At 41.5% G+C, this 20803-nt stretch overlaps 1 protein-coding gene and 1 long non-coding RNA gene across 3 annotated transcripts in view; both read right to left on the bottom strand.

Moving 5' to 3' along the window:
* PDZRN3 (PDZ domain containing ring finger 3) overlaps positions 1-20803 on the bottom strand; it is a 237194-nt gene that overhangs the window by 147235 nt on the left and 69156 nt on the right. The gene's annotated exons all lie outside the window — the stretch shown is intronic.
* On the bottom strand, positions 5480-19978 carry LOC140609967 (uncharacterized). The gene is made up of 3 exons (XR_012011741.1): positions 19692-19978; positions 17868-17955; positions 5480-5738 (listed from the first exon to the last, which is right to left on the bottom strand). It is a non-coding gene; the product is annotated as an uncharacterized lncRNA (long non-coding RNA).

Raw genomic sequence — 20803 nt, 5'->3', positions numbered from 1 at the left:
AAAATCATGAGTCAAGATTCACAAGGAGTCTGTGAACCTGGAAGTAGAAGCCCCTCGGCCTTCCGTAGGCAGCACTATTGCTCTTGTAGGCTCACATTCTGCCACACTTTTCCCAGGTAACACCTTGGGACACAGAAGATTCTTAATCACCTTTACAGCGATAAGGATTAGAAGAGAGTGAGGATTCCATTTCTGTGTTTCCAATAGTACACCATTCAGTCCCCAACTACTACAGAACACTTCTAGTTTACAAAGGACAGCATTAAGAAAATCGATTTTGCCACACACCAAGTGCAGTAGGCTATATTATTGCTTAGGATATTTGCTGCCCTTCCCTGTGAGAGGATTATCCTTCCCTGTCCTGGTGATGTCAGACTTGATCAAGTCACTTAGTAATGAAATGTGGCCAGGAGCGAGTGTGTCCCTTCTAAGTGAAAGATTCAGGACCGTCACCTGGTTCTGTCATGCTGTCTTCTCATTCTGCCTGTAGACAGAAATCTTCCAGGTAGAGGGCCACTCCTTCAGTCTAGGTTCTGGAAGGCTGAACACATGCGACAGAGCTGCTGCTGACCCAAAAAGGATATATAACAAGAGCAAGAAATAAACCATTACTGCAAGCAGCTGAGCTTTTCAAAGAAGATGCTAGTGCAATAGAACTTAGCCTAAGCAGAATGGGAACTCTGATGATGATTTTCAGTGATTGTTCATTTCCTCACACTCCGTGCTGTTATTAAACATGTCAACAAAGAAGTGGTATTGCCATAATGGTAAGCAAGGTTTCCACTCTTGACACTTGAATGTCGAGACAGACTAACTGGCCCAGTAAGGGCAAAGGCCAACATAAATCAGCCAAGTCATGGACACCTCCCCCATTCCCAACACTTAAAACACCTAAAGTGATAGCCAAGGTTCCCAGGAGAGAGAAAAGCAGACCCACTTCCACAGAACTGGCTTTTTGGGGAGAGAGTATCTCGTGAAATTTTCACCTGACAATTCACATGGGCAGACAGCAGCCTAAGAAACAAATTGAGGTCCATATAGGCCCATCATTAGAGTAACTGCACACTTAATAACCTGCATTTCCTAAACTGTCCTTCATGTCATCTGTTCCTACCTATGGTATAGACCTTGCACGTACTGTATACCTGGAAGCTGACTGCAGAATGGTATTTATGAGGCACCCACATGTGAGGAACACTGTATAAACAAGCAAAGCAGACTCTAGGTATGCCCTGAAGTCAACTCAGCTTAGAATTTAAGTGCAGGTAAGGGAAGAATTTACAAGGATATAAATTTGGGGTTTTCCATAATTATATATAATGTAACATCAGTGTAAAAAGAAAATATGATATGATCTAGACAGGCTCCCTTAAACACACATACACAATTTAATAAATGTGACAGATATAAAAGCCAGAATCTTTTTGTGATGGTGAGTTGACTCAAGAAAAACCCCCAGGAATGTTACTGTTTGGGCTACAAATTTCATCATCATGGTCAATACAATGTCTATGCTCCCATAGTTCACAGTAAGCCGTTTCTGACAGATCACAGCATCTGTTATATTTAATGACTCACAGGTACCATGTGTCCATCCAAGAGATGTTGAAAGTTTCATTAAGTAGACTGATTAACAAGATCTAAAGATTCAGGGCTCCTTATCAAATTCTCTTAGAGTCCCTTTAACAGTAAGGGTTGACCAGATGGAAGTAGAGGGAAAGTCCTCACAGCTGGGTTTCCAATGGTAAACTTTGTGGTGGTCCAGAGCCTGTCCAAACAGCCCAGCCATCACTTCTGCTAGGGTAGACACTGAGGATGTGGCTTTGCTGGCATGACAGGTATGTGTGTCATTCTGCAGCATCTGTGGTACCCAATGAAGAAATACTCAGACGCACATCTGAAACCTCTGCCCCTTCACAAAGATTTCCAGCTGTTTCTAATCCTGGGCAATGAGAACTTATTTTAAGAGACAAAGGTTTCTTTAAACCAATATCCATAATTTAGAGACTGGAAGGAGGGTCCTGTGTCTAGAATGCCACATGTGGTCTTCAGATGACTCTGTCCTTAAATCCCCCATGGTGGCAGGTTCTACACAAGAACATGTTTCCCATACTCATGAACCACTGCATTAGAGACCAGAAAGGGAATGGACCCGGAGGGAAATATGGCCAAGGGGCACTACTTTACTGGGTGTGACAGTAGTAGGCACAGAGGTCTTGACCACTCCAAGAAACTTGTTACAGAGAATTTCTTCTACGTTGCAAGAGTCTTTTACATTGCCTATCATCCTAGGGCCATTGGAGAGGCTCCCTATTGCTGGTGCTAAGATTTATAGCCACATGTGAGAGGGCAATTACCCTCTCCCCTGGTCCTCCACTGAAAGGCAAGGACCCATACCATCAGTGTTCACAATGTACTGCTCATGCCCTTAGCCTCTCCTACCTTTTGCAAAGGTCATGAAACTGAAGTTCTGCCCATATAAGCAGAAGCGAAACACATAACTTCCAAGCCTGGCCCAAAGAAACCTCTCCTACAGCTCTTCACTCACTTTCCAAGTGAAAAGATTCAGGAGATTAGAGAAGTTGGGCTACAAGGTTGGGAGAAGCTTGGGTCCCTTACTTGTGGTGAAGAACTGACCCCAAGCCCCCTTGCTGAACCATATCTGGCCCTCATTTTAAACAAGTGATAAGTATTTATTGTGTAGGACCTCTGAATTTTGGGGTTTATTTGTTATAGCAATTAGTCTACTCTAGTACAATGGTAAATTTGCTTTAACCGACCAGATGGCTTTAATCTACAATGCAGAACCATCAAATACTTGGGAATATGTTGATACCTGGCGTCAATAAGCCCCAGGCAACAGTCTTGACATTCAACCTTTTATGGAACACTACCAAATCTGGCCAACAGGATCCAACTATTATCTTCTCTAAGAGACACAGGAGGCCTTTCTTTCATGTTTTCCTTGTGTAGAACCTGCCACCATGGGAGATTTAAGGACAGGGTCATCTGAAGACCACATGTGGCATTCTACACACAGGATCTTCCTTCGAGTCACTAAATTATGGTTATGTGATTAAGGAAACTGTGTCTCCTAAGTCATGTTGAACATCAGCATTCAATTCACCATTGGGACTTCCAGACCAAAATGACTCTTTAATGCTCTATCAAATTTTGATTGGGGGATGATCACGTGGAATCCATGAATCACGTTTACAACTAGAAATGTATAAACTGTGTTCACTTGTCCCAGGCCCAGGCTGTTACATTAAGATCTAGGATATGCAGTGATGCATTCTACTTTAATTTTCCACCTTCATTTTACACTTCAGACTTCCAGGAGTCTTGCATCTGTTTTCCAGCAACCGCAAAGACATCCTCTAATTGCTTCTGAATGAAAGCAGAAACTTCATTTCCTTGCACAGAACATGGGGGAACATTACACATACTTCAAGCACAATAGGGCTGTCTCCCTTTCTCTAAATTCTGTGCATTGTCTCACTGGCAAATACGTGCTTTTTCAAATCAAAATAATACTCCTAAAAAAGGCAATCTAGTTTTTTGAAGTTCTTCAAAATGAGCTTAGCCAGAACACCAGGGACTCCAATTATGTGTATTTACCTGATGTACTTTTATAGGAAGCATAATTCAAAAATTGCAGACCGACTTTTACACTGTGCACTATGCATTTAAAAAATGCACTTATGACGTTGAGCCCTTTCTTTTGTGGTTTCCTCATGCTACCACTCATTTAGAGTAGTTTCCTGGTCTTTCCTTATGTGAGGCAGTTAACCTTCAGCAACATAAAGCACTTAAGGGTTGAGCAAGCCTTGCTTTGCACCCACTTTTCTCCTGCATTTGATTTTTCATCTGGTTTTAATCTTTTTTTTTTTAAGATTTTTTTTATTTATTCATGAGAGAGACAGAGAGAGAGGCAGAGACACAGGCAGAGGGAGAAGCAGGCTCCATGCAGGTGGCCCAACGTGGGACTTGATCCTGGGTCTCCAGGATCATGCCAGGATCACACCCTGTGCTGAAGGTGGCGCTAAACCCCTGAGCCACTGGCCCCATCTGGTTTTAATCTTATGCAATGATGTAGGGAAAGGCAAACTCTGAGACCTGGTCATGAAGCCCTCACCGATGCCCAGCAGATGCACAGGAGATGTCTACTAAGCACAGGGCTATGATGGATCTCATCTGGAGAGCTGTGTTTCTAAAGGTGCCTCAAAAGTTCTTACACTAATTGCTTACACAAAGACACACACTGGACAGAAGCCTTTCTTGTAAGAAAGCACATTCCCAAAGAAATGTTATTTTTATAGCTAGCCCCATGGGCTTTGACTGGAAGCAGTACACAGCTTGATCCCACCCCATCCTCTATGGGAGCACCAGCACTTCCCCCCAAACCTGTCCTTGTCCTTTAAAGCTGACAAGGAACTTGTGTTTCTTCAAGGGCAGGCTTCACTGACTTTACCATAGTTATTAAAATATAACGTCAGGTAATTATTTTTTAGACCAGGCAGTCCCCTCCCATTTGAGCCTTTAAATAGGTTTTCGTATTACAGGTCACTCTCTTAATTACTTAGTTTTGAGCCATATTCAGGGAAGATATGTTAGCTTGCATAAATTTTAACAAGGGAAATTTGGGATGCTTATAGATCTTACTATAGAAAATCAGTTAAAGAAGGGGTTGTGGTGGGCTAAACATGGCCACAAATTCTCTGGTGCTCCTTTCATCAAGAGGGAGACTCTATTTCCTCAGTGCAAATCTGGGCTGGCCTTATGACTAAACTTTGATCAAGAGAACATCAGAGAAGTGACATCGGGGGACTTCTGAATGCAGTCACCAGACCTTGCACCTTCTACTCTTCTACTCTTCCCTCTCGATCTGAAACTGCCCATCAAAAAGCCTGCATTAGCCTCCTTGAGCAGGAAAGGTTACATGGAGTGAGAGACCCATCAACATCCAGCACCAACTACTAGACTTGTAAGTGTGGCCATTTGGACAACCCAAGTAAGGCTAGCCGAAGAACAGCCCACATGATCTACTGAATCATGAGGAATGATAAATCGCTGTTGTTTTAAGCAACAGACACGGATATGGTTTTTTGTACACAGCAAGAGGTAACTGAAACCAAAGGCAAAAAAATAAATGACAGAGACTGATTATTTATTCCTGGTGGGTGTATCTATGTAATTCCAAGAGTCAGATTCACTGGAAATAAGTCTTTTAAAGATTAGGTTTGAAAGCAATCAATAAATGGTTAATTGTGGAGAGCACAAATATGCTTGTATACAGCGAATGGGAAAGTATGTTGAAATGCTGCCTGGGTGAAGATTTATGGTTCAGGATGAAAGGTCCTATGACACCGATGATTCAAGAGGTGCTGTGCCTCTAACAACTTAGACTAAATTACGGACTTTTGGAAAACAACAGGATGAGAAATGCAGCTCTCATGAGATGACAAAGACATTGGCATTTAATATGCAAGTGAAGTTTTAATAAAACTGTTTCATAAAATATGATAGTATAAAGGCAGTATTTCTAATTTAAGACGTTTTTGAGGGGGCGTCTGGCGTCTGAGTGGTTCAGTCGGTTAAGCAGCAGACTCCTGGTCTCAAGTCAGGTCATGCATGGTTCCAGGGTTGTGGGATTGAGCCTCATGTCGGACTCCCTCCTCATCAGGGAATCTGCTTGTCTCTCTCTCTGCTCCACCCCCTACTCGCCCTCTTTCTTCCTAAAATAAATAAATAAATCTTTAAATAAAAAAAGACATTTTATATGTGACTTATCTGAGATCCTAAATACATAGAGCTGAAACATTTTACATTACGAGTTGACACTAGAGTATTGCATCTGCATCTATAAAAGTTTACATATTGAAGTTGACCTCTTCCAAAACAACACAAAAGTTGTTCTTTATTCTTCTCGTTGGGGGAAATGCTGGAATTGGCATGTATATGATATTTTATAAAATGATAAAGCTCAAAGGTATAATAAATGATTGGATACTACAATTTAGTGAAAGTTACTCTGCGGAGAGACAAAAACTATTTTTTGGAAACAATTGCAGTTAATTAAATTACCTGCCAAGAGGCCTATTTATCCAATTCTTTTTTCAAAATTTATTTATTCATGAAAGAGAGAGGCAGAGACATAGGCAGAAGGAGAAGCAAGCTCCCTGCGGGGAGCCCAATGTGGGACTTGATCCCGGGACCCCGGAATCACGCCCTGAGCAGAAGGCAGATGCTCCCACTGAGCCACCCAGGCGTCTCACTATTTATCCAATTCTTGAAAGGCACTTCACCATTACTAGTGATAGAGGCAATGAGATAGTCTATCCTGATGTATGCCAACATTTCTTGAGGAGCAAAGAGGTTCTGGGAACTGGCGGTAAACTTTAAATTCCATTTATGGAAGTTAGTAAGGCATTTGCGTTGAATGTCAGCAAAAATGTTGCCTAACCTCATGAAAATATGCTCTAAATGGCTTTTTAGTCCATCTAAGTATGACTCACCTGTGGTATATATAGTTTTAAAATCATACTAAGAGCTCCTACTTTAAAAAGATATTTTTCTTCTGATTATCAAAGGCACATGTTCACTGTAGAAAACATAAAAAAAATTTAAGACTATGAAGAACTATAATTTCCCATAATTTCACCATTCAAATATGCCCAATTTAGCTAATACTTACTGAGTACTGACTGTAAGCCAGACAGTGGTCTAAATTTTTTACATTCATGAATTCATTTAATCCATGTAAGTCTTTGAGTTATGCATCAAAATTCTTTTTTTTTTTTTAAACCAAAGAGGAATCCAAGGCAGAGAGAGAGAGCTAATGTAACTTTTAGTTATATGATCCATTAGACTATAAAAAGAAGAGCTGAGTGTTCTGGCTCAAGGCTCAGGTTCTGAATCACTACATACGGTACTGCCATGGAGCTGGCATTCTATTACTTCCCTTCCAGTCTTTTTTCTGTATCATATATACATTGTACACACTACTCTGGACTTACACTGAGTTTTTTTTTTTTTTTTTGAGATCCCTAATAACCATCTGTCGAAGTCTCATCTTTGCCACAAAGTCTCTCCAGGTGTCTCCAAACCCACGCTGAATTCTCCTAAGTGGCTAAAGTAGCCATTTCAAACACTGAGTATTTATACTGTGGAGTTCAGTTCTATACCTTTCACAGGTCATTAAGCACAAGGTGTAGAGACCACATCTGATTTTATTTTTATCTCCCAACTTTCTGAAACTGTCTAAAATTCTATAAATGCTAGAAACATTTAGGTACTTGACATATTTTCAACAGAGTAGGATATTAAAAGAGTAATACTTGAGTGACTATTTTTAAAAAAACTTGAAATATTTTAGGGCTGTGATGAAAGATATGTCATCAGAAACTAAAGTTGTGTGTGTGTGGAGGGGGGAACAAACAGAAGATAAGAGCAATCTGCAGTTTCTCTGGAGAGGGAACTATGAACAATGGGGTCAATAATGGGACAGGTCTTCAAAGTTCTATAAATGACACATGGAGAAAGTACACAATAAAATATCTACTTTGATGGCATTATCAACTCATTATGGACAGAGAAATGCAAAGCACAAGATAAATCAGCAGACGTATTTTACTGGTCTCTCTGGATGACCAGAAACCATCAGGTCAGCAGTACCTGGGAACACATTGGTGTGTTTGTGTTATAAGAGCAATGGCCCCACCATCACACTGCCTGGGTTTCAATTCCAGCCCCATTGCTCTGTATCAGTGAATCTGTAGCAACTCATTTTTCTAGAAGAATTATAACTTAAATCTAAACAAATCATTTACATGGATCAAGGCACAGTAAAAGGTCATTCTAAGACCTCTTGTGGATGATCACCATATGAAAAAACACACATATTCACTTCATACAGTTATGTGGAATATCACCAAAATTGGTACTTCATGAATCCTAAAAGCATCACTTTCAAAACTGGAGTTGGTCATCACAAACGGTGCCTTTCTGCTCTGGGCACTACAGGTGTCTGGCACTTCTGGCCCTTTCAGGTTCTACTTTTGGATTCCTATTTTACCTGTTTAACTGCAAATACACACAGGTCATATTCATGGACAGCTTTAAGAAGGTGAACATGACATCAATAGAGAAATGCCCAGGGCTCCAACTTTCTATTGTTCCAAATACCACTATGCAGCCATTTGCCAAGACAGCATCCAGAGCCAAGCAGGGTCCCAGGATCCAATTTCAGCAGGCAGGCAGACCCAGAACCCAGCACCTGAGAGGTCAGCACCATGAGGCAGGCACTTAGGAGATGGCATCTTCCAACAGCCCTCAACAGCACCGCTTGATCTACCTTGACTGGCCCACCTGCTCCTCAGAATCGTAAGGGCAGCTCCTGCCGTGAGATGGGGAAGCATCTGAGAAATGAGGGAGTTACCTTACTGACAAACTAGGCCAAATGGAGTCTTGTGCTGAGAACACCAAGGACATCTCATTCAGACTTTAGATGTACTCTTGCAAGCTTGCAAATGTGATTTGGCCATAGGGTTTTCTCTTTTCAGTCTTAACTACAACTTAAAAATAGAGGCATTCCTAATAGATCAAGGATCCAGTATTTCTTAAGGCTCCGGCCTCTTTCACAGTTGTTCTCAGAGATAGCTCTCAATGCAGCTGGCATTGACGCACACCAGAGGCATGTTTTATAAAACTGGACCAACTATTCTACTTAGAAATGAAGTTCACTGTAGGGTGTGAGCTTAGCACGGCCAATCCTTGGAGCTATCACACAGGCTATCTTCTACATTAACATCTCAAATAGACCACTAAAACTGCAAGCTAACAAGCACACTGAAACGAAAGTATCACTTCTTGCCTAACTCAGATTCAGCACTTTTAGTTATAACTATCCAAATAAATACATGCTCATTATCCAAATAAATAAATGCTATCAAAAAAACCCTTAAAGAATAAAACACGTATAATCAACAAGTCTGTGCTTACCCAACCAGCCCCCCACCACAGTTAACCCTGTGCGTTTCTTCAAATTGTTCTTGGCACAACTTGTTATTTTACACAGATGAGACCACATATGACACAGTTTTAAATGTTGCTTTAAAAAATAAATAAATAAATAAATAAATAAATAAATAAATAAATAAATAAATATAAATAAATAAAACAAATCTTGCTTTTTATTTAACAATGTATCTTAATCTGTTACATATATTTGTTGCCTTTATTGATTAATCACTCAGTATTAAGCAGGCTCTATATGCCTGAAGGTGGGGCTTGAACTCGGGACCCAAAGATCAAGTCACATACTCTATGGACTGAGCCAGTCAGGCACCCCTTAAACTGCTACATATATTTGAATAGTAAATCCTGAAGGTTACCTCAGAGAAAGACAAACATTCAAAGGTACCACCATACCATGGTGCCAACATACCCAGTTCCACTGTATTTTTTTTTTTTTAACAGTATTTTTTCCTTGAATCTCCACTATCTGGATTTTCTCCTGGAAAGAGTGAGTCAGTAAGATGGTTTTTGAAAGAGTATAAGAAAAAGCTCGTAAAATCAAGTACTTTACTTTGAGAAGGAAGGAAATATCTGTTAGAGTTACTGTTAAAAACATTTTCTGGGTTTATTATGTGCCAGGCATTAACCTGCGGCATGTTTCTCTACAAGTTTCATAATGTGCATGAGATGTGATATGAAAACTGAGCCCAATACTGTACCTTTTCATCAAAATCTCCACAGTGTATTCCCCACCTCCAAATACTTGCAACAAATAACAAAACAAGCATAATTTTTAAGGGGAAAAAATTTTTAATCCACTTAGATATCTTGTTCATTTCACAGCATGTCTACCTACACTGACATTTGTTTTGAGTGTAGCTGACACAAAATGTTACATTAGTTTCAAGTGTATAACATAGCAATTACGCAAGTTTATACATTATGCTCTGCTTACCACCAGGGTAGCTACCACCTGTCATCATGCTATTATAATGGTCACTGACTATACTGACATTTAATAGTAATAATAAAAATAACTGCTCATATCTACAGAGCCCCACGGGATGCCAAACACCTGGAGTCTCAGTACACAGTCGGGGGCGGGGGACAGGTAAGCTGAAGGCCCCCAGGGCTAATAGTGCTGGATATGCACCTGCTCTATCCCCTGTGCCTTCAGGACCCCTCTTGTTAACACCTTAACAGGTGAGAAGAGGGGTTACCAACAACATCCTTCTCAGTAAGATCATAATCGAGGATCACAGAGTTTAAGAAATCCTTTGGAGAAGGGAGGATTGCAAAAAACCCTATTAGCTACCACTATGAAGGTTATGAATAGTAAGTTTTAATAAAATGTTCTACAACTTTGCTACATACAAAATCACAAAATGGACCAAAGGCAAGTAGTTTAGACCGATCAGAAATGCCTGAGGGCCTGGGACATGCAAAGCAATTTGGCTTATATTTATTAAGTACTTACTACGAATGAAGTAAAAGAGACAGAAAATCTATTAGACTAAACCATAAGGAATTGCCAGTATTTGATAATTCTGACCTATAACAAAAAGAGACCTCATAGGGCTCACCCTCGAAGTTCTAGCCCTTGAGACATTCGCAAGTCCTAGAAGTCATTCAGAACATGTTGGCAAACCTTCCTGGATCTTTAAATTTCTTGGCTATACCAAAATTCTGATTAAAATGCTTTTCCCCCTCAAAGTCTTCCATTTTAGTGTGGGGGTTTGGCTGAGCACTGCGGCAGACTTTTTTTTCCACAAGATAGTGTAATAAGGATCATTCTGAGGGAAGTCAGCCATGGTGTGCGTAGGGAAGAAAATCACCACTCTTTCTCAATAAAGTCCAGGGCCCAAGTTTACCATCCGGCTCTGTGGCTATCTGTGTGAGCACCAGAGGAACAGAAGCTGTGTGAAGGGAGAAACCGTATCTGTCCTACACACGGTTTCCCAGCACCCAGAATAGGGCTCAGCACAGGGAAGGCACTTGGTGTCTGTTGAAGGAGTCAATTAATGAATGACTCACACTGGGCAAAATACACTGGATGAAGCTCAACTTCTATTTCTCCACTAGAAATGAAAGTACTGGAAGACTGAGCGGGAATTAAATAGACCATGCATAGACTGCCGGATTATCTGTAAACCTGAGGCGGCAATCTATTAGGGAACAGTAAGGACCAGCAGGAGGAAATGAAGGAAATCTCACCCACGGCTCATGGAACCTATGGTCCTCACTGTCTGTTGGGCAAACTTTAAACCCCTTGAAACCATCTTTGCAATGGACTGACAGCCATCTGTCCCTTGGATTGTATAAGAGCTTTTCATTTAGAGAAATAACTAACCTAATGAAGCACCCTGGTGTCATGCCCTTTCACCAGTGATAGGATAGTTTTAACACGTGTGACTGGTCATGGATTTTTCCCTGCCATGGGATTTTGGGTGATGTTCAGACTTCAAGGTTGCACAAGGCCTAATTGAGACTTTCCTAACTAGCCTAAAATATTTTACAGTTGCTGTTAAGTATTTTAAAATTTCCACTGAGAATGGCTCCCCCACTTGTACACACACGTGCAAAATGTATATAATAATTAACTGTACTGTTTTCAAATTGAAGCTAACCAAGGACGTTATCAAATTCTAAGAATGGGAAGACAAAGCACACTTCTCCAGACTCATCCTGAGAGTCAATGTCACATGTGAAGGAGTAGATGACTTATATTACATTGTATGTGTCCACATGAGGAAATAAACATACTTGGGAAACAGCCTGAGCTCAGCAGCTGAAATACAGGGTGAGAACTTCCAGGTCTGGGTCTGGCTTTACTTCCCCGTCCCTGCCACCTTTGCACTACCAGGCACCCAGGCTGTAGTCCCTGAAAGGTCCAACACCATCCTGCATCAGACACACGAGATGGATGCACAAAACAGAAGTTGGAGTTCCTTCTACCCCACTCACTACAACAACCCAAGTAAGGAATCCTAAACTCCTGAGTGGCTGTACATGATTCATCTTCTCTAGGGTCACAAAGAAAAATTCTAACCTTTCATGAACTTAACTCTGAAAATAGGTGGACTCACATCATTTCTGTGCTGGTACAAAATAAAAGTGCTAGTCTTAATAGCAGTAGTTTCCTTCTTAAAGCTGATAAACCTTACTTGATGAAGAAAAACACTCAAAGCAAGGCTTCCCTACTAAAGCCTATAGTTGTGGGTGCCTCAGTCACCATCCCAGCAAGACAGAAGCCACTGGTGCAAAGGAAATCCCCCTGCTAAGAATCCATGGCTTGTGAAGTTGTAAAGATTTCAATTAGCAACCTGTTGGTGGCTGGAGGTGGGAAACAGCGCAAGGAACCACTCCTCTGAGCTTGTGCAGCAGCCATCTGCTCCCTCAATGGGCCAAGAGGGAGGAGGTTGAGCTGTGTGGGGTCAATCAGCTGTTTCCAAGAGAAGCTGGGGAAGAGACCAAACTCAATGTCATGTAGGGTTTAAGTGAGATTAGTGCCACTTCCATGGCACCTTCAAAAGGGTAAAAAGAGTCGTTTTCTGTTCTTGCTGAAGCTCTGAGTCTGCTGAAGTTTGGTGGGTCAGACCAGAGACAGAGTCAACCCTGAAGCTTGATTTTATTTACTCTTGGCAAGTTCCAACTTCCTGGTTCTAAGGGGAAAGGGAGGGAGGTGTTTCAAAGTCTCATAAAAAGGCTCCAAATGCTTCTTGGACACCAAAGAGCTCTTACAAAACTACATTTTGATGAGCTACATGTAAATGAATCAGAAACATATGGATTTCATTTCCTTTATAATACACAGGGGTTTAGGAATGAAGAGGTGGGGGGAATGCTCCACAAGATGAGTCTGGGCTCTGGTGAAAATGTTAAAAGGGGTGGGGAGCCTCAGACATTTGCTAAATTAAGATGAGGATAATAACCAGTGCATCTCTTCCTCTATGTGCCTTTGGTATCCGCCAGCCAACCTTAGATGCTGGTGAGAGAAAGTACTTACATACCTAAACCTGACAACCTGGGGTCTAAAGCTTTCTTTGATGCTGGGGACCTGGAAACTTTCTGTAACAGGCCAAAAAATACTGAATATTTTGGGGCTGTTGGGAATCATGAAGTAGTATATATAAAAATTTTATGTCCCTAGGATTCAACTAAAGGGAATGAGGGGGTGTTTCCATATGAGGGGCATACTCATATGTGCCAAAGCAAAGAAGGAATCCTTCTCCTGGGCATGCACTAATCTGAGGTTCTTCAGAGCACCACATTCTGGAAGCTTGACATTCCCATTGTAAGCTCAACCCTCCCAAATCCCTGGGGGGGGGGGGGGCAGGCTGACATCCACACACCATAGAGCTGTGGTTTCTGCCCCTGCCCTTTCACACATGCATTTTATTAAGCTAAAGAATTATGGGGAGATAATAAAGAAACCAGGAGTAAATGAGGTTTCTGGAGTGAGCCACTTGATAGGGTCAACCACTCAACACCTGCTTTGGCTAAAAATTAGATAAACTGTTTTAATTTCACATGTCAGAAAGCCAGCGTGTCTAAATCAAGAAAAAGTGATTCTCATCAAAGAAGAAAAACAAAATATAAAACAAAAAGCAGGAAAAGCAGATGCTAGAAGACATAAAAAGAAATGGCAAACAAGCCAACGTTACAAAGGCAGTCCCCTAGAATCAATGAGCAAGAACCTGAGAGCAGCTGGGAGACAGAGAATGGGACAGAGAACAGCACCTGCCCCGTAACAAGCACAAAGCTGGCTGGCTGTCGTTGCGGGGTGGGGGAGACTCTCCTCCGTCACAAGAACCATTTCTTTTGCTAAGTCACATGTTTGGTGGCTTATCTCTTCTCGCCTCTGAACACAGGCACAATCACTTTCTGTTGATCATAATGTTAAGCTTAATTATCCAGAGGTTCCACTTGAACATTTCCTTCCTCAAAGCTGAAGCGATGCCATTATTTCTCACTTAATTGCAGAATAAGGGGTGCTCTGTTTGTCAAGTCCAGGATTTGCTAAGATAACAATGGTGAATGCCGTGGCAGTGCATGACTTCAGTGTTCATGATTACTATTAATTAAGGGTCTGTCAAATGGATAGAATGGGCTCTTTTCTTCTCCATCAGCTAACGCTGGGCACTTCACTCAAGAGAAGCTGCATGGCAAGGAGGAAGAGTGAGTCAAGCTGTGCTATTGCTTGCACTCAAAGCCCAATCCTGGAAGGCCATGAGGATGGGACACAGAACAGTTGCTTTTACAAGTTCACTCTTCCATAAAGGTCAGGCGAAGACAGACGGGCAGCAATGCAGCAAGACGACTCCTGGGACAGGGCAGAGGGCAGAGTTGGCATCCTAGAACTTTGAACATTGCATAATGAGTTTTTAAAAAGACTGAGGAAAACACTTGGGGAATCCAAGGGGACTATGAGAAGTCCCAAGAATCAGATAAAAAGAAATTTAGGGTCTCCATTTAAGAAATATATACGTTTAGTCATAGACTATACATTCTGCAGCTCAATCGTCCTCTTTTGGGGGCTAAGTACCATGTTTTTTTATTCATCTTTGCACTACTGTGTCACATTTCATGCTGCCCAGAGCACTGTAAGTGTTGCCACTCATCTGTTTCCAAACTAGGTGTCTCAGTAAAGCTCCCCCATCACAGGTCATTTGCTAGCCTGAGTAACAATTCCATAGACCCTTGCCATATTTTCCTTTCTGTTTAACCCTAACCCGCCTCCAATCTAGTTCTTTCAGATCCTGGTCTCTAGCTGCCCTACCAGTTAAGATAACTGATTTAAAGAAGAAAGCTAATGGCCCAACTTGCCTAGAAATGGAGAACTATGATATTTTAATACTCGTGCTGAAAGTGTTTGTTCTACTAAAAGCAACACTAGATATTTGTGTTGGTATCACTTTTTTTTTTCTGTAATAGACTCACCTAAAGCTACTGGAAAGATCCTTCTAGGCCAGCAGTCCTTAAAGTGGGTTCCCGAAACTAGTGCATTAGCATCATTTGGAAACTTGCTAGAAATACAGGACCTCGGGTCCCACCTCAGACCTACTGAACCAGAAATTCTGAGGGTGAGGGCCAGTGGGTTGTGTTTTAAAAGCCCTTCAGGAGATTATGCTGCATACTCAAGTTTGAGAATCACTGTTCTCAATCCTGGTTCTGCATTATCAATACCTGGAGAGCCTTTCAACGTAGGGATACCTGGTCCCACCCTAGATCAATTAAACTAGAATTCTCTGAAGGTGGGGGCTGAGCTTCAGTCTTTACTTCCAAGTTCCCAGGCTGATTTAGTGTGCTGTCAAAATGGGAAACCACTGTTGCCGGTGAGGAGCGCTGCCCCACTCAGCTTCCAGCTAAATCTCGCAGCAGGAGACACTTTCAATACTATAAGCAATGACCCTAAAGCTCTGTTCCTGTTGTGGATGAAGAACTATGTTCTAAGCACAAAGGCCGATCTACATACTGTGGTTTCCATCCAAACAGGCATTTCTCTAATATCCTATTTGTGTACTAGAAAGAAGTGTGAGTGCCAATGATCAGAACAAGGAGGGGGATGAATTAATGTTCAGAAAATAAAGACAGCATCTGGGCCCACCTCAGAAACCAGCAGATTCGTTAGCACAGGGGTCCCAGGGACATGGATGCTCCCGAGTGTCCCTGCCCTGCTGAAGCAAAATGCTGCAAAACGTTTTTTTTTTTTTTTTTTTTAATGTTTATTTCGAGAGCATCAGAAAATGAGTTCAAGCTGAACAGCACTGAAGAGCTCTGGATGTGCTCAAGGAGCAGCGGTTCACTCCCCTGCATCTGTCATCCTCACGGTCCATGTCTGAGGTGGTAACAATTGTACTGTCATTCGCTTCAGTTCAAGTGGAACCAGAGCCCTGGCACAGGCGGCCTCCCTGCCCGCTGCTCTGTGCGGGCCTGGCCGAGCTCGCAGGGTCTCGGGCCACTGACAGTAGGGACAGCTGCACCCCCGTCTTCCCACAGGCCAGGCACAGCCCATCGCACCCATTTCCCGCAACCCGTGATGAAGGCAGGCCACGACCGAGGAGAGGCCGCCCTGTTCGGACACTGCTTTCCCATCAGTAAGCTGGGACATCTTCCTCACTTCCAATTCACGTCCAAGGAGCTTGTTCTTGAGAAGCCCTGCTCTCCATAGTCAAGTTTCCGTCTTCAATTTCTTGGATCATAGGTGTGGATCCACACTTCCCAGTAACAGTGCCTTCCCTCCTCACTGCTTTGCCAGTGCCCCAAGTTGTGTGCTGCATATCCAGTCCCACTAAATATCTTGTCTGTGGACTGCACGTTTTAAACTTGCCGCTATATGCTCTTCCGTCTAGATTCCATGATAGCTTATGTTCATCTCAACTTCAGGTTCACAAGAGACACTGTGACAACACAGGACTCAGAGCAGACTCTGAAGTCACACCAGTCAGGTTCCTCCACTGGCTGCTCCACTGATGGGTACTACAACCTTAGTAAGATCATTCTGACGCTCTGAAGCTTCAGTTTCTGGATCTGTAAAACGGAGGTATTACGGTACCTACTGGAGGATTGTTGTAAGCCATGAAGGAATCTGTTTTTCATGTACGGATTTTAATCTAAGAAAACATCAGTCTTAATTCCAAAAATACTCTTTAAAAATGCAGAGAGAGCAAGGACATACACCAACATTAGAACACTCCTTTTACAGCTCAGGAGGGAGGAGATGGGATCAACCAGAGCTGGTAAAAGGGTATTATTATCTGTCTTTCACAGTATTGACCCCCTTAAAAGAGTTCCAAGCCACTATAGTAAAATGTCAACACACCTGTTAGAATAATGCCCATATTCATGTTTCAGTCACTACTCACAGAACTTGAGTGTATTTAAATCTTGAGTATATTATCTGATGAAAAATCAATTTAAGAAAAGGAAGCACAGGGGATCCCTGGGTGGCTCAGTGGTTTCATGCCTGCCTTTGGCCCAGGCATGATCCTGGAGTCCCGGGATCGAGTCCCGCGTCGGGCTCCCGGCATGGAGCCTGCTTCTCCCTCTGCCTGTGTCTCTGCCTCTCTCTCTCTCTCTCTCTCTGTGTCTACCATAAATAAATAAAAATAAATCTTTAAAAAAAGAAAAAAGAAAAAGAAGCACAACAAACCCACAAACAAAACTCATTACTCTTGAAAAAGTCACAAACCACAGAAAAATCCTGTTTTTAAATTACTTTCCAAAGTTATGGTATCACCAGTTTTAGCTGTTTCACTTTGTCACTTCCATTGTGGCTAGGTAAGAAAATGTTTATATTTCTTTAGAGATGATGGATACTGAAGCATACTTCATTCAGTACATCAAGAAGAAAAGGAAAAAGAGAAGGCAAAAAAAAAGCCAATGTAGCAAAAATCAGACCTATATGCTGAATGTAAGTAACAGTTACAATTGTTCCAGGTTTCTTTGGCTACATTTGAAACTAACGTAATTATTTTCCTAATTGTAATAGTAGAAGCCCACAGAGATAGTCCTGAAAGTGGTAAAGGACATATTTTTGGAGTCTATGTCTTGAGGCAGTCAACTACTAATCCTTTTGTTACACATTGTTGTATTTATTTCTCATAGCAACACAATGGCTATTACCTTTCTCTTAATGTACCAGAGGTTAGTACCTCACTTCCCGCCACATTTCTAGGAGGCAGCTGGGCTAAAGACCCATCCATGTCCAAACAACTGATGCCTGTGGTCTTCCAGTCCATTTCACTGCCTCTCCCTCCTTCCATGTGGATAGTCCTCTCTACTCGAGGTCAGGGGCAGTTTTACAAAGGCAAAAAGTCCAGTCACCTGGAGTACATTTATTTTCTTACCTCTTTCGCTAGCACATTCCTCTGTTCCCATGGTTACTCATCTTCCCTGGAGTTCAACTTCCTCACCTGAACACTGCCTCTTGGATTTCTTATGGGAATGAAAGGAATAAACAGGAGCATGATTTTAACTCCATACCTTGGAACAATCATATATAGTAAGTGCTATATCCTCGGTAACTATATAAAGCTATATAACTGGGGTAACTATTCCCTATATTAGGAATTAGCTAGTTGCGCTGGTACCTTCTTACCACTCAAAACTTGCCCCTTCCCCATCAAGTGTCCTAATGACTATTTATAATTGGATAATAACTAGATCTAGACAGTAGGTTCATCAGGAATTCACACAATTATCTCAATTCCTCATGACCCTATAAAATTAGGTTATTTTCTCCCCTGGGAGGAATATAAGCTATAAGGAAATCTTTATGGTATATACAGGTTGTGTGTCTAAAATAACTTTCAAAAGGACAGTTTATTTTTTATCAAGTAGATTCTGCCAAAACTAAGCAGGATTATATAAAACATACCGCTAACACATCACTATTTGTGTTATTCAGTAAATTCTAATTGGACTGATCAAGATGTCTACCTTTAGGTATCTGCCTAGGGAAAATAGGTGCCACTGTTTGGGAGAAGTATGATTAATAAACTGTTTGGAATTTGAAGATACTGAAATATGGTGTTTGGAAAACAGCTCTCCAGAATGAAGGTAAATGTTTTTATTCATGGATAAACAGCACAGCTTAGAGAGCACAGTTGCTCAGCATGATGATTCACGCATTCTCAGCAATGCTTTACTCAGTAATAAGCAACACCTACTCTCTGCTCACCACTCTGGCTTGATTCTCTGGTGGACAGACAAGTATCAGGTGACCCTAGCTCCCATAATTTAAAGAGGCAAAATGAGCACATAAAATAGAATAATCAAGGGCTAGGGGTGAGACTATAAAGAGGGGAAAGCGTTTTGAGACTGTAAAACAGTAGTAAAAAGGTCACATTTTCTACAAAGTCGTATCATTTGTTTCTTCATAGCTCTATAAGAACTATTATCTCCATTTTGTAGATGAGAAAGTTAAAGGCCAGCAAAGCTAAATAACCCAGGTCCAGTATTTGAACCCAGACACTCAGATACCACAATTCACATCCTTAAGCATTCCATGGAGAGCATTCCACAAGAGAGAAATGTCAAATATGTGCTAGAGCAGTTAGCTGGCAAAGGAAATGGGGGAGATCATCTTGAGTTCTGGCAAAGGACAGGTAGGATTCGGCTAGATGAAAAGGGCACGGAAAGGGATGAGGAGAGACGCTGAAATATGCATGGCACACAAATGACAAGAGGGTTCATCCTGACTAGAGCTGGGGTGGGGGTTGGGGGGTGGGAGGGGTAGCAGGGAGGGATGTATAAGGGAGACAAAAATAACAGAGAATGGGGGTTGGGGAATATGAAACCTACAAGTGTATGCAAATATCTCACTTTGCAAAGCAGAGGCCAAGGGAGCCTAGAAGTCTGGGCATCATCAGCACAGAACTGTTAGCTAAAGATACAGGCAGCTCTGGGATAGAATAGAATGTCAGAGTCTGAGTGTGAGTAATGACCACCATTTGGGCAGGAGAAAAAAACCAAGGAAGGGGAATATATGTTTTAACCATTTTATATATACCTACAAAGTACCATCTGAATTCATATGCCAGCTATGAAACCTAGTAGCTATTATGGTTGTCAAGTTAGAAAGCATCTCTGGGCCTCAATTTACTCCAATGTAAAATATGAATAAGAATACCTATCTCACAAGATTGTTGTGAGGATTGAAACCAACATACCAATGATGTGAAGAACAATGCCAGGTGCATAAATAAGTACTTTCTAAGTGTCAGTTAATTGTTAATGCTGTTGTTACCATCATCATGATGGTTCATGAAAGCATGGTCTGCAGCAGAGTTTGTAACAGGGAAAAATTAGGAACGACCTTAATGGACATCCACAGAGAAATGGCTATTCCATGGAAAACCAGGCCTTGGTTTAAAAAACCATTCCATCCCAACCTGGAAAGACCTTCAAGATGTAAAGGTTAAGAGAAATAAATTAAGACAAATTCCAGAATCCCCATAGATAGTCACTAATTGTGATAATGCAGTGACATCATACTGTCTTTCACACAAACATCTTCAGTGTCTTACTAAGTTCTCAGTAGAATGAATCTTTGCAGACTCCTACATGGTAGGGAGAGCAGTTTTCTATAATGATGCATTGAACAAGGCCAAGCACATTGTGAGGGCTGAGCCAAAACCGTGAGTGACAGGGAAAGGACCAGATTCCAACAGGCCTGACTGTCGCCTGCTTTAATCACCAGACAAAGCAGATAAGTTGCAGAGAGGATAGAAAAATTAAACATGTCTGTTTTTGCTTTTTAGAGGCAATTAGGGATTTATAGCCAAAGTGTTGTTATATTTTGAATCAGAGCCAGAATTATTTTTTTTCTTTCGGGGAAGATAATTATACCATAATCACTGACATTCTAAAGGAACATTTTAGAGCCACTACCTTATTCCTCCAGAACAAGCACTAGTTACTTAAAAAAAAAAAAAAAAAAGAAATCTAGCCATGTCCCTTGGGACCACAAAGCAACTATGAGTGTAAGGCCTTGGAGAAGCTTTCAGAAGGAGCACCTTTGTTTTCAGAGTAAAACAACAAAACAGAGCAGCTGCAATGGTTATTGAAATGTGGAGCCAAATCGAAATTTACAAACCCCTAGGGAGAGCCCTAATTTGCAGAATTTCCTACAGTCCAAGATGTTCAGAACAGTTCTATTCTCTTCAGTAACTAAAATTTCCCCATTGACATTTTGTAAAAACTATCGTTCTCCTTGGCATATCCTTTCCTTGTGAGCAACAAGGACTGTCTTCAGATTTGCTCCAGCATAATGACCTCCAAC

The sequence above is a fragment of the Canis lupus genome, chromosome 19 (genome assembly GCF_048164855.1).
Source record: "Canis lupus baileyi chromosome 19, mCanLup2.hap1, whole genome shotgun sequence".
NCBI lineage: Eukaryota > Metazoa > Chordata > Mammalia > Carnivora > Canidae > Canis > Canis lupus.
Note: the sequence above shows the minus strand (reverse complement) of the source record. Positions and strands in the feature narration are given on the sequence as shown.